This window comes from Macaca mulatta, chromosome 4, assembly GCF_049350105.2.
Source record: "Macaca mulatta isolate MMU2019108-1 chromosome 4, T2T-MMU8v2.0, whole genome shotgun sequence".
NCBI classification, from domain to species: Eukaryota; Metazoa; Chordata; class Mammalia; order Primates; family Cercopithecidae; genus Macaca; species Macaca mulatta.
The window spans coordinates 19,152,099-19,166,176 of NC_133409.1; the positions used below are offsets into that span (position 1 = coordinate 19,152,099).

A 14,078-nucleotide genomic window follows, 5' to 3' on the forward strand; every position below is an offset into this window, starting at 1 on the left:
CCAAGGGTTTTTCATATTCACCAAGCCACTTATAATTAAAACTGACCAGAATCATGCATACCTCACTTTTTCTCTCCATGACTCAAGAACTATCTCTTAGAAAGATTTATAGTAGATGATCAAAATACCATTAGGATTAGCTGCCACTTGTCACAGACTCAGATTCTTATGTGCTGGTCTTTGTAAGATCTTGATTAAATCTGTCTTTGCCCTCCCATTATCACCCAATCCCTACACACCCCTTCCCATAGCACTTCCTCTCAATATCTCAGTGAATGGCTCCCCATCTGCCCCTCATCCATGCCAAAAACCTTGGAAGTTGTCATTCTGGTCTCCACCCTGTCCCCATGTCCAATCAGCCAGTAAGATGCTACCTCCAGTACTGGTAGAATCCACCTAATTTCTGTCATCACTTGTGACAGACTTGGTTCGGGCCACTGTGTCTTTTAGACTACCTTATGAGCAGCCAAGTGGTATCCCTACTATTAGTTTTGTTCCTTCCTCCATTTATTCTTCATACTGATGCCAGAGTAATCTTTCCCAATGGAAACTGGATCACATCATCTCCAGCCTTAATACCCTTTAATAGATGCCTATCATCCACAAGACCCTTTACTCCTTTCCACTGTAACTCCACATAGCCCGCCCAAAGCTTATATATACAAACTGCAATACACAGAACAACTTGCAGTTCTTTTGAATAAGCCATGATCAGTTCTGCTTCAGGGCCTTTCTTCATAAGATTTCCATTGCTTGAAAACACCAACTCTGTGCTCTGTTTATCAGTTCTGTCAAATGGGATACCAATAACCTGCCCCACAGCACTGCTCCGAGGAGTAAATGGGCATGTGTTGCTTGGCTTATAGTATAAATGTTAGACACGTCAATGGATGCTTGCTCTCCCTCCCAGGCCATGGTTTAATTCCTGTGTTTTAGATCTTAGGTTCTCACTGCTCTTAGGTTCCTTGGGAAAGTCCTTCTTCATCACTTAGGGCTGGTTTAGATGTTCTTCCTATATGGCACCACAGCAGTCTCTACTTAATTCTATTTAAGCCATATTGCAATTGTCTGTTTACTTGTGTGTAACTCTAACTAGATCAAATTCTGTGAGATTAAGAAGTATGTGTTGTGCATTATTGAGTTATCTCCAGCATTTAGGGTCATTGATACTCAGTAAATGATTGCTAAGTAATCCAATCAGTTAGATGAAATGAACTTTGAATATCCTAAGATTATGGCATCTGGATACCTCATCTCTTTAGATACTACTACTTTGTCTTTGTATACTACTTAGCAGGTTTGCCAAGTGCTGTCTGTGTATAAATGACCTTAGTTTTTCTATCTTTTTATTTTGAAAAAATTGAACACTCATATATCCTTTGCCTAGATTCACTGATTATTAATGTTTTGCCATATTTGCTTTATTTGTCTCTATACAAATACATATTACTTTTATGGAACCATTAAAAATAAGTGGCAGATCTCAACATTGCAGCATGTGAGAAGCCCCCACCTGACACACACATGTTGCCCTGTGATAGAAGTGGGGCAGTGGGCATCCTTGTCTCAAAGCCTAGGGAGGTGAAATGACCTGCTCAAAGCTTCAAACTGCTTAGTCTGGGGTTGTAAATAATTATATTAGGGCTTTCTACATTGCACCACTCTGCCTCTCTATGAAGTTCATGCAAAGTTGAAAATATTGCAGATTTTATTGGTAGAAATAAATGTATCCCTCATCTCTGTCTAAACTTTCAATCTGCAAATTCTGAGTTGAGTGTTTAAAAAGAACAAAACCTTTGGCAGGGTGGTGACAAAAAATACTCTTAGGAGATTCTTGTCTTGTCTCATATTACACTATTCTGAATTCCTTTTAAGAAAGAAAAAATAGAAAAAGCTCTTTTAATATTTTAACGCAGATGGTAGAGTCATGTGGTGATGCCCATCCACTGGAATGCTACGGCTGGCTCCTACTTTGCAAGCCAGTTGTTAAACTCATTATTAAAAATTAAAATTGTATTATATAAATTTATAATTAAGTAAAGTAAAGCAAAGGTAATAAATTGGAAAAACTCCTTATTTTCTAAGTATCTTACTCCATTTTACTATTATCTATGGTCTTGAGTTTAAGTCTGTTGCATCTGTACAATGGAATACTACACATCTCTTCCCAATTTCACATTTAGTGAATTCATCTTAGTAGCTTTAGATTCCATATTCAGTCAATTCATGTTGGTAGCTTAAAATTGTCCATGAAATGGACAGGAAGAATCAATATTGTGAAAATGGCCATACTGCCCAAGGTGATTTATAGATTCAATGCTATCCCCATCAAGCTACCAATGACTTTCTTCACAGAATTGGAAGAAACTACTGTAAATTTTATATGGAAACAAAAAAGAGCCCACATAGCCAAGACAATCCTAAGCAAAAAGAACAAAGTTGGAGGCATCACGCTACCTGACTTCAAACTATACTACAAGGCGATAGTAACCAAAACAGCATGGTACTAGTGCCAAAACAGAAAAACAGACCAATGGAACAGAACAGAGGCCTCAGAAATAATGCCACACATCTACAACCATCTGATCTTTGACAAACCTGACAAAAACAAGAAATGGGGAAAGGATTCCCTATTTAATAAATGGTGCTGGGAAAACTGGCTAGCCATATGTAGACAGCTGAAACTGGATCCCTTCCTTACACCTTATACAAAAATTAACTCAAGATGGATTAAAGACTTAAATGTAAGACCTAAAACCATAAAAATCCTAGAGGAAAACCTAGGCGATACCATTCAGGACACAGGCATGGGCAAAAACTTCATGATGAAAACACGAAAAGTAATGGCAACAAAAGCCAAAATAGACAAATGGGATCTAATTAAACTAAAGAGCTTCTGCACAGCAAAAGAAACTATCATCAGAGTGAACAGCAACCTACAGGATGGGAGAAACTTTTTGCAATCTACCCATCTGACAAAGGGCTAATATCCAGAATCTACAAAGAACTTAAACAAATTCACAAGAAAAAAATAAACCCCATCAAAAAGTGGGCAAAGGGTATGAACAGACACTTCTCAAAAAAAAGACATTTATGCAGCCAATAGACATATGAAAAAATCCTCATCATCACTGGTTATCAGAGAAATGCAGATCAAAACCACGATGAGATACCATCTCACAACAGTTAGAATGGCAATCATTAAAAAGGCAGGAAACAACAGATGCTGGAGAGGCTGTGGAGAAATAGGAACACTTTTGCCCTGTTGATGGGAGTATAAACTAGTTCAATCATTGTGGAAGACAGTGTGGTGATTCCTCAAGGATCTAGAACCAGAAATACCATTTGACCCAGCAATCCCATTACTGGGTATATACCCAAAGGATTATAAATCATGCTACTATAAAGACACATGCACATGTATGTTTATTGTGGCACTATCCACAGTAGCAAAGACTTGGAACCAACCCAAATGTCCATCAATGATAGACTTGATAAAGAAAATGTGGCACATATACACCATGGAATATTATGCAGCCATAAAAAAGGATGAGTTCATGTCCTTTGCAGGGAGATGGATGATGGCGGAATCCATCATTCTCAGCAAAATAGCACAAGGTCAGAAAACCAAACACCGCATGTTCTCACTCATAAGTGGGAGCTGAACAATGAGAACACATGGACATAGGGAGGGGAACATCACACACCATGGCCTGTTTGGGGGTGGGAGGCTGGGGGAGGGATAGCGTTAGGAAAAATACCTAATGTAAATGATGACTTGATGGGAGCAAACCAACATAGCACATGTATACCTATGTAACAAACCTGCACGTTATGCACATGTACCCTAGAACTTAAAGTATAATAATAATAATAATAAAAGAGCAAAAAAAAATTGGCCATGAAGAATTTATGCAATAGAAATTGACAAATACTACAAACCATACCCCTCTCCCCAAGAGCTAGTTGTTAAGTATTTACCAGGATACCACTGATTGTACCCCATTTATTTTTCTTTTGCACATTCAATAATCAGGTCTTTCCCAAGTTCCAATCAAGTGTGCAGTATGGTGCCAAGAACTCTTTTAAAAAAGAGGGGGGCCTACCTCTCACCTTCTGTTTTTAGCCTCCCTCTTCATTCTGCCTTTTTACAGGGGCCTATTTTCATTTCTGAGACCCTTGTGATCCTTTTCTTTCTTTTTTGACTTTTCTAAGTCTTTCTTCCCAGCTTTTTTGCTTCTCACTATACCCTGCCACTGACTATGTTCTCTAAATAAAATAACCTAAAAAGAAAAGACTGGCCGGGCGCGGTGGCTCAAGCCTGTAATCCCAGCACTTTGGGAGGCCGAGACGGGTGGATCACGAGGTCAGGAAATCGAGACCATCCTGGCGAACACCGTGAAACCCCGTCTCTACTAAAAAATACAAAAAACTAGCCGGGCGAGGTGGCGGGCGCCTGTAGTCCCAGCTCCTTGGGAGGCTGAGGCAGGAGAATGGCGTAAACCTGGGAGGCGGAGCTTGCAGTGAGCTGAGATCCGGCCACTGCACTCCAGCCCGGGCTACAGAGCGAGACTCCGTCTCAAAAAAAAAAAAAAAAAAAAAAAGAAAAGACTGCTGAGATATTATTCTTAAGTAACATTGATAGCAAAAGTACATCTAAAAATCTTAGGAAATTTTATAAGGATTTAATAAACCTATAAAATAATATATAATTAGCTTGTATGCAAAATGATACTAAAAGTCTCCCCTTCTTAGGCGTGCTAACATTTTCTTAAATTGCAGTATTAAAATTAGCATTCTTAACATGCTTGAAAACTTTTTTCTTTTTATTACCAGAGACACCTTTCTTCTCTAAATATTTGATTTTCCTTTTAGGGCCAGAAGGACTCCACCAAATTTCAACACTAAGATAACCACCTGTTACCAGTCATCAACAAATAGTTACTGAGGACCTACCATGCATCAGGAACTGCAGATGCCGGAAATAATATGGACAACAGACCCAGATTCTGCCTCATTACTTTTGTAGTTTTCTACTGTTCAACTCTTGGTATACATCTAAGGAAACTGCATCATCTACTAAACATAGAGCTTGGATCCTCTTATGAGAGTTCAGGCGCATTCGGGGGGTGTGGCTGTAGCCTCTGATTCTCTTAGATTGGCAGTGAAGGAAGAATCCCTACAAAGGCGGGATCTGCTGCACTTTGGAATCTCACCTCCTGACCCTAAAATCAGCCTTGAAGAGTCCTTGCCTCCTGCCCAAGTAGGCACAATCAAACTACTATACCAAAAAGCACAACTCTTCCTTCAACAAGACTCTTCTTCAAAAACCACATGCAAGTGAAGACTTCACTGGGTATGTGTAGACCAGACATTACTAAGTAACTACTTGTGGTGAGACATGAGCTGGTACCTGTGCATTTACATGGGGGCTCTGTGATCAGAAAGGCCCTGTGCTTGGTTTAATGCTCTGTCGTCGCTGTCTTAGAATTCTCTGCATTTTTATTTTGCCCTGGGCCCCACCAATTATGTGCCTGATTCTGCAGCCAGACTTTTTGGTCTTTCAGGATAGATTACTTGTGTGGAGACTGTGGCTCTTCACAGTGGTACCTCCCTTCTTCTTCTGACACTGAACTGTAAGAGACAGACACTGTCTTAACTCCATCACACAGGAACACAACCCTTCACATCTTTTTACAGAGTTGGGATTTTCACTCCCTTTTATTTCTCCCTCTCAGTTCTGCGGTCTTCCCTGAGGCTCGTCTCTTCCTTGGGTAACCAACACTGAAAATGGTGTCTGCCTTCGAGAACGTGGTAGCTCTCCACAAAGCCTTAGAGTCTTAAGTACAATAACCATAGCAGAGAATGTGCCACACAAGGTAGTGCTTGAGATACACACACACACACGCCCCCAAAAGAAAGGGTTTCATCACAATAGATTAGTGGGGGAAATCCTGTGAGGTGAAGGGACAGTATCTCTATCAAACAGGTAAGAAAATGCAGATATCTGAGGACATTTGCTCCTTCTGTGGCGCAGGAAATTATTTCTCCATTTCATGTTCCCTTCAAGGGAAAAACAAAACAGGAAGCTCAAACTATGTTACCCTGCTGCTATGTGACTTTGTGTAAACCACTTAACCCCCGATCTTCTGTTTTTTCATCCAAGAAACAAACGCCTGAGAAGAAATGAGTTCAGCAATCCCTCTGGGCCCCAAATTCTCTTATTCTAGGGAAAAATGAATGTTCTTATAATGAGAGATGAATGCAGAAGGAAGTAAAGACAACTGCATTGTGGTGGGAAAGTCGTGCCTGAGGTACATTTTAATTTTTAATGTCTTCATAGCCCCCAGTTTTAAACAGTCCTGACCTCTTTAAAGATGGCTGCACCACATCATATTGCCTATTACTGGGAGAAACAATCCTCTTGTCCTAAGACATAAAATTTCTTAGAAAAGAAACCGATACTTAAGAAAGATTGTACTGATGAGCTTTCAATCTGCACTGTTGTCAGGGAGCCTATAGAAATCACATTTTGAAAAAATTAACCAAGGGCAGCTGAGGAAAATTGTCATAAAGAATTCGTTTTCCTTCTGTAACAATAATCACATAAGAGAGCTGTAATGAGAAAGAAACAAATGAAGAGGGGCACAGGAACAGGGCACAAAAAGCAGTGTTGTGCATGTGTCAAGTCGAATGTGGAGATGGGGTAGAGATTAAGAGGAAAATGGACACCATTTGTTAGTAGATTAAGCAGAAAGTCTATCAGTCAGGATGCTCATAATTGCTCTATCAAATGGCTAAGGAAGCTATTTAGCTCTATGTTTCTTCAGTTAACCATAAAGGATCAATGTTAGAAATGAAAAGGAAAAAGGTTGATAAATTATACAGAACTGCATGGTGGAATACTGCTTATCCTCCCTGGAGTTGTGGCGGGAGTAGCTTTGAGCAAATTCCAAATTTTCATATGGGTTCTTCGTTTCTTTCCTCCATTCAGCTTTCCATATCAGGCATAGATTATTTATCACAGCCCCCATTATTGCGTTAGCTTGAGTAGTCCTCTGGCTCTCTGTCTGCAGGAGGATACTCATTTTGCATTTGTAATTACCAGACTTAAAAGGAGCCAGTTAATTCTGCTTCTGTTCTGGGGTCTCATTTAGTAGAATGATGTCTTAAGAAAAAATATGGGAACTGAATTTTGCTTGGGCCTGGAATCCCAATTACTCTTAATCCCAGTGTCTCACTGGTATAGATAACTAATGTTTATAGAAGGGATAAACTAATGTTTATCCACTATTCCCCCAAATTTCTTTTCACTGCATTAAACGGTTGTTAGTTTAGTAAATTTGACCTGCTAGTGAGTTCAGAAGCAGAATCTTTCCTTCTTTAATCTTGTATTTATATAGAAAAGTGTGAGTTGCAGAGGTAACAATTATATAGTTAATTAAGTTAATATACACAGTCCAAACATCATTTTAGAGATATAGGCTCCTGCAGTTAAAGAGTTCCAGTTAACTGGATTAAGCTCTTCCCTCTGCTCCATGTAGCAAACATCAGTTTTATAGTAATATTAGTTCTACTTGTCATATCCGTTAACAGTTGAAGGTATCTATTTTAAAATCAAAGGTAGTATTCACTACCAGACAGAAAGCCAACTTTTAAATTTTATTTACCTCAAGTTTTGTTTTTGTTTATAATGAAGATGAAAGAAATATATATATAAAATGATATATATATATCATTATATATATATTTATATATATAAAATGACTTTTAATGCCGTAAATACATTAAAAGTATGATGGTATTTTTATCATCAAGCTTCATTTCATTGTAGTTTTCATTAACCTCTCTCTGCAGTGACTTTTTCTCCTTTTTAATTTCCATAACACTATGCCATATATTTCTTTCGTAATGACTGATGATGAATGCTGATTTTTAACATTAAATATTTTATGTGAAGAATTAAACCATTAGCAGACTGTGCAGAAATACGAATGTATCATATTCAAATTACCAAGTTAGATCCAGAAAATTTAACGTTTAATATAAAATTTTAGCAAATTTGTGTAAGTATAACCTCCTGAAAACTTTACAGACAGATAACCTACTGTTCACTTAATAACCATAAACACACAGTTTTCTTTCTTTTTTTTTTTCTGTGAGACGGGGTCTCGCTCTGTCACCCAGGCTGGAGTGCATTGGCGTGATCTCTGCTCACTGCAACCTCCACCTCCCAGGTTCAAGCAATTCTCCTGCCTCAGCCTCGCAAGTAGCTGGAACTACAAGTATGCGCCACCACGCCCAGCTAACTTTTGTGTTTCTTTTAGTAGAGATGGGGTTTCACCATGTTGGCCAGGCAGATCTCGAACTCCTGACCTCAGATGATCCACCTGCCTCGGCCTCCCAAAGTGCTGAGATTACAGGCGTAAGCCACCATGCCCGGCAAACAAACAGTTTTCAAAATACTATCCATTTGTATAGCGCTTTTCAGTTTTTAAAGCACTAGTTTAAACATTTTATTGGACTTTCACAACAAAAATATAAGGGATACAAGACTCTTTTATTCTCCATTCTATAGATGAGGAAGCCAAGACCTCATTAAGGTGTAGTGCCCCGGTCTACCTAGCACCTATAACTAGCAGAGTTCAAAATACAGTCTAGCTGTATTGATCTTCAGTGTTTGTGCTGGGTACATTCATCCCCTTTTTATGAAGATTTGTCATTATTTGGTTCTAGGACTGGATACGCATTCATTAGTGCAAATCTAATCCTTGAGTAGTATAGGCACACGTTGGAGATGTTGTGGATTTGGTTCCAGAGCACCTCAATAAAGCAAAAATCACAGTAAAGTGAGTCACACAGATCATTTGGTTTCCCAAGCGTATAAAAGTTATGTTTACACTATATTGTAGTCTATTAAGTGTGTAATAGCATTATTATAGTATAGTGTTCTAAAAAACAATGTACATGCCTTAATTTTAAAATATTGTATTGCTAAAAAAAAAAGCTAATGATCAACTGGGCCTTCAGTGAGTTGTAATCCTTTTGTTGGTGGAGGGCATTGCCTCAATGTTGATGGCTACTAACCAGGGTGGTGGTTATCAAAGTTGGGGCAGCTGTGGCAATTTCTTAAGTTAAGACAGCAATGATTTGCCACATTGATTGACTCTTCTTTTTATGAAAGAGTTTTCGGCGGGATGCAATATTATTTGACAGCATTTTAACCACAGTAGAATTTACTTCAAAATTGTAGTCAGTCCTCTCAAAATGTGTCTCTGCTTTATCAGTGAAGTTTATGTAATATTCTAAACCCACTGTTGTCATCTCAACAATGTTCACAGCATCTTCACCAGGAGTAAATTCCATTTCAAGAAACCATTTTCTTTGCTCAGCCATAAGAAGCAACTCCTCATCCTTTCAAGTTTGATCATGAGATTGCAGCAATTCAGTCACGTCTTCAGGTTCCACTAATTCTCTTGCTATTTCTACCACATCTGTAGTTACTTCCTCCACTGAAGTCTTGAAGTTGCCAAAGTCATTCATGAAGGTTGATATCCACATCTGCCAAACATCTGTTAAGGTTGATAGTTTGATCACCTTTCATGAATCACAGAAGTTCTTAATAGCAGCTAGAATGGTGAATCTTTTCCAGAAGGTTTTCAATTTGCTTTGCTCAGATTTGTGAGAGGAATCACAGTGGGAGCTATAGCCTCAGGAAATCACACACACACACACACACACACACACACACACACACACACACACATATATATATATTTCTTTTTTTTTTTTTTGAGACGGAGTTTTGGCTCTTGTTACCCAGGCCAGAGTGCAATGGCAGGATCTCAGCTCACTGCAACCTCCGCCTCCCAGGTTCAAGCGATTCTCCTGCCTTAGCCTCCCGAATAGCTGGGATTACAGGCATGTTTCACCACGCCTGGCTAATTTTGTTTTTTTTAGTAGAGATGGGGTTTCTCCCTGTTGGTCAGGCTGGTCTCAAATTCCTGAACTCAGGTGATCTGCCTACCTCAGCCTCCCAAAGTGCTGAGATTAGAGGTGTGAGCTACCGCGTTCATCTTACAATGTATTGCTTAAATAATAAGACTTGAAAGTTGAAATTATTCCTTGATCCATTTACTGTAGAAGGCATGAAAGTGATATTAATCTCCTTGTACATCTCCATCAGGACTCTTGGGTGATTAGGTGCACTGTCAATGAACAGTAATCTTTTGAAAGCAGCCTTTTTAAATAAACAGTAGGTCTCAACAATAAGCTTAAACACATTCAATAAACAATGCTGTAAACAGATGTGATATTTACACATATGTTTAAAACACTTTTTATTTAAAGTGAGAGACATCACAGAACATAAAACAGAACTACCATTTGACCCAGCAATCCTATTACTGGGTATATATCCAAAAGAAATTAAATTGTTCTACCAAAAGAAATGTGTACTCATATGTTTACTGCAGCACTATTCACAATAGCAAAGACATGGAATCAACCTAGGTGCCCATCAGTGGCAGACTGGATAAATAAAATGTGGTGCATATACAGTATGGAATAGTATGCAGCCATAAAAAATGAAATCATGTTCTTTGCAGCAATTTGGGTGCAGCTGGAGGCCATTATCCTAACTGACTTAATGCAGGAATAGAAAACCAAATACTGTATGTCTTACTTATAAGTGGGAGCTAAACATTGAGCACTCAAGGACATAAACATAGGAACAATAGACACTGCAGACTACTAGAGGCAGGAGGGAGAGAAGGGGCAAGGATTGAAAAACTAACTATTGGGTATTATGGTCAGTACCTGGGTGATGGGACCATTTGTACCCTAGAGTTCAGGGTACAATATACCCAGGTAACAAACTTGCACACGTACCCCCTGAATCTAAAATAAAAGTTGAAATTACAACAAAAGTAATAAAAAATAAAGCGAGAGATGTGTGACTCTAATATGAACACGTAGAGGCCATTGTAGGACTATTAACTGGTCCACTTGCAATATTGCTGTGTCTCAGGCAATCGGGAGGCCTGAGGAGAGGAAGAAAGACAAGAACAGCTGGTTGGTGGAGCAGACAGAGCACACACATCTATTGATCAAGTCCGCTGTTTAATGTGGGTGTAGTTTATGGTGCCCAAAATAATTATAGTAGTAACATCAAAGATCACCGATCACAGATCACCATAACAGACATAATAATGAAAAAGTTTAAAATACTGGGAGAATTACCCAAATGTGGCACAGAGACACGAAATGAGCTCATGCCTTTGGAGAAATGGTGCTAGTAGACTTGCTCAATGCAGGGTTGCAACACATCTTCAATTACAAAAAAAAAAAAAAAAAAAAAAAAAAAAAAAAAAAGCAGTATCTGTGAAGCAGAATAAAGTGAAGCACAGTAAAACAATGTATGCATAAACAAATTTTAAGAGAGAGCTGAAGTAATTTTTGTAAAAGTACAGAACTTAGAAGAAATGAAAGAGGTGTCAAATAATTTGAAATTAACAAGTGTTAATAGTCTTTCTCAGTCTCTCTGGATGGAGCAATGGTTCCTCTCATAAAACTTCATGCTAGGATGAGAAGGATTATAATAGATTTATCAAGCCTAGCAAAAGAGGAAATAAACTAGTTGCCTGAATAATTTCTGAGACTGACAACGGTGGAATTAGTACACCAATTCCAATATCTCCTCCTCACTAATATGTACATTTTCTTAAGCAGAAATTTCATTATAGACTGATTCTCCAAATCCCCTTATATGGGACATTATTTTTATTTCTGTTTTAGACAATATTTGTTCTAGATTTATCCACATTTATCAATACTGTCACTCACTATTCCGTTTTATTGGTCTCAGCTTTATTGAGATATAATTCACATGCAACTCACCCATTTAAAAGTATACCTACATTTTAATATATTCACAGTATTGTGCAATCATCACCACAATCAACTTTACATTTACGTTTTCATCATCCCCCAAAAAACACTGTACCCTTTAGCAGTCTACCCCATTTCTCCATTTTTCCCTCCCAGCCCTTGGCAACTGCTAATCTAGTTTGTGTCACACTATTCCTTCTTGCATCTCAGCTCTTTCATTTTCCTTCTGCCAGAAGTAGAATTTCCCTCCATTCAGCAAACAAAAATTGTGACATTTCAAACCAAATGCAGAAATATTTTCCTTAATTTCTTCTCATTCCCAAAGGCAAAAATATGTAGGACTTCTTTCTTTGAGCTGTGTTCATTAGGATGAACTAATCCTTGAAAGATCATCCTGATGATCAGCTCTTGAGACTAGTAGTGAGTTGAAGCTGGTTTCAAAAGAGTAAGTTACTAAAATTTTCTCCTCAAAAAATTAATCTTAGTCTTTTTTTCTTAACTGGATTTTAAGATATTTAGTGTTCAATAAAGACCTCTTGGTTAGTAATTGCCTGCAAAATATTTAAGACACATACTTGTAAAGAAGAGTCAGTATCCAGGAGGCAAAACACCTTCACGGGGATCAGGGAAATGTATTGAGATATCAGAATAAAGTTTGCATTTATTGAGAGGTGTTAAAGAAAAACAAAGCCAGACACTAGTTAAAGGTGGTAAAGACAGTTTCTATTCAGTAATACTACTGCAGTAGTGGAGAGAGACTTCAGTATAGTAGATATGAGTTCTAAATTTCTCTTCAAATAATCAATATGTCAGTATGTTCAATTCTTTGCCTTCTACTTTTAAATGTAACTTCCTCATAGAGCAACCTTTTTCGATTACCTGCTCCATCCTGACTCATTCCGATTAACTGCTCTTTTTCCTGCCAAACCTTACTCACCCCGTCACTCTCTTTAAATTAGCCAATTGGAATTAGTTTAGCCTGTGCGGTCTAACTCTGGCCAACAGGGGAATGACACAGCAGCAGGGGCCACGTGTGTCAGGGATAAGAACCCCTTCCCCTCCCTTGTCAAGTGGGCACTCATCACTGCTCCATCTGTAACGGTGCACCCTTCTGTAGAAGTACATTGCCTTGCTGAGAATTAAAAAGAAAATTTTATATTCGAATGTTATTTCTTTTGCAGTACAGAAACTTTATTTATAACAAGTATAAAACTGAGCTCAACTTCAATTGTGTAGAGGTAATGGTGGTTTAAAGAGAGACTGATGAAACAGGGAGGGAGAAACCAGTGGCAGGTCCAAGAGAGTCAGGGAAGTGGAAAATTACAAAAAACAAGAAGGGGCTTGGTCAATGTAATCAGGCCATCTGGTTTATTAATTGGCACTTTATGGAGAAGAAACAAACTTTGAATCTCCAGGACAGGAGGTAGTTTTACAAATTGGGTAAAGCACCTATCAAAATTAGTCCCTTACCCTCCCACGGAGCCTGGGAGACAAAAGAACAAGAAGGTGGTAAGAAGACAGGAGATGGGATGGGAGTGGGGGAGTGGGGGTTGGGGATGAGTGGAACTCACACTATCTCCTTTGAGGTCGAAGAGAGAGCTCCAGGTCATTAAGGAGATAGCTCTGGGTGGCAGAAGATTTACATATCAAAAAAGTAGTTTATAAGCAGGCTAACTATTTGTACTTTGAAAGCAATCTCTCTTTTCACTTTTTCTGCTTTTAAGATCTTCTCTTTTACTTTGGTGTTCTATAGCTTTTCTTTAATATGTCTTGGTGTAGAAATCTTTTCATTTATCTTGTTTGGGATCCACTAGGTTTCCCAGCTCTAAGATTGGTATCTTTTAAAAACTGGGGGAAATTCTTATCACCCCATTGAGTATTCCTCTTCTCCATTATCTCTATTATCTCCTCCTGAAACTCTGATTAGATATATGCTTAACTTTCTTACACTAGCCTTTATAATGACCTATGTTTCATGCTTTCTATCTTTTCATCTCTCTGGACTGCATTCTAGTTTGTTTCTTAGGATTGATCTGCCAGTTCACTATCTGCATTATTATCTAATATGTTGAATGGTATTATCCATTTCATTATAATTTTTAATTATTATATATTACTTTGCAGAATCTAATATTGTACAAACACTTGGTCTATTTTTATGGTCTCAGGTTCCCTGATCATATTTTCTT

General features: G+C 38.3%; 1 protein-coding gene across 1 annotated transcript in view; it reads right to left on the minus strand.

Moving 5' to 3' along the window:
- Positions 1–14,078, minus strand: part of HS3ST5 (heparan sulfate-glucosamine 3-sulfotransferase 5) — a 281,111-nt gene that overhangs the window by 14,821 nt on the left and 252,212 nt on the right.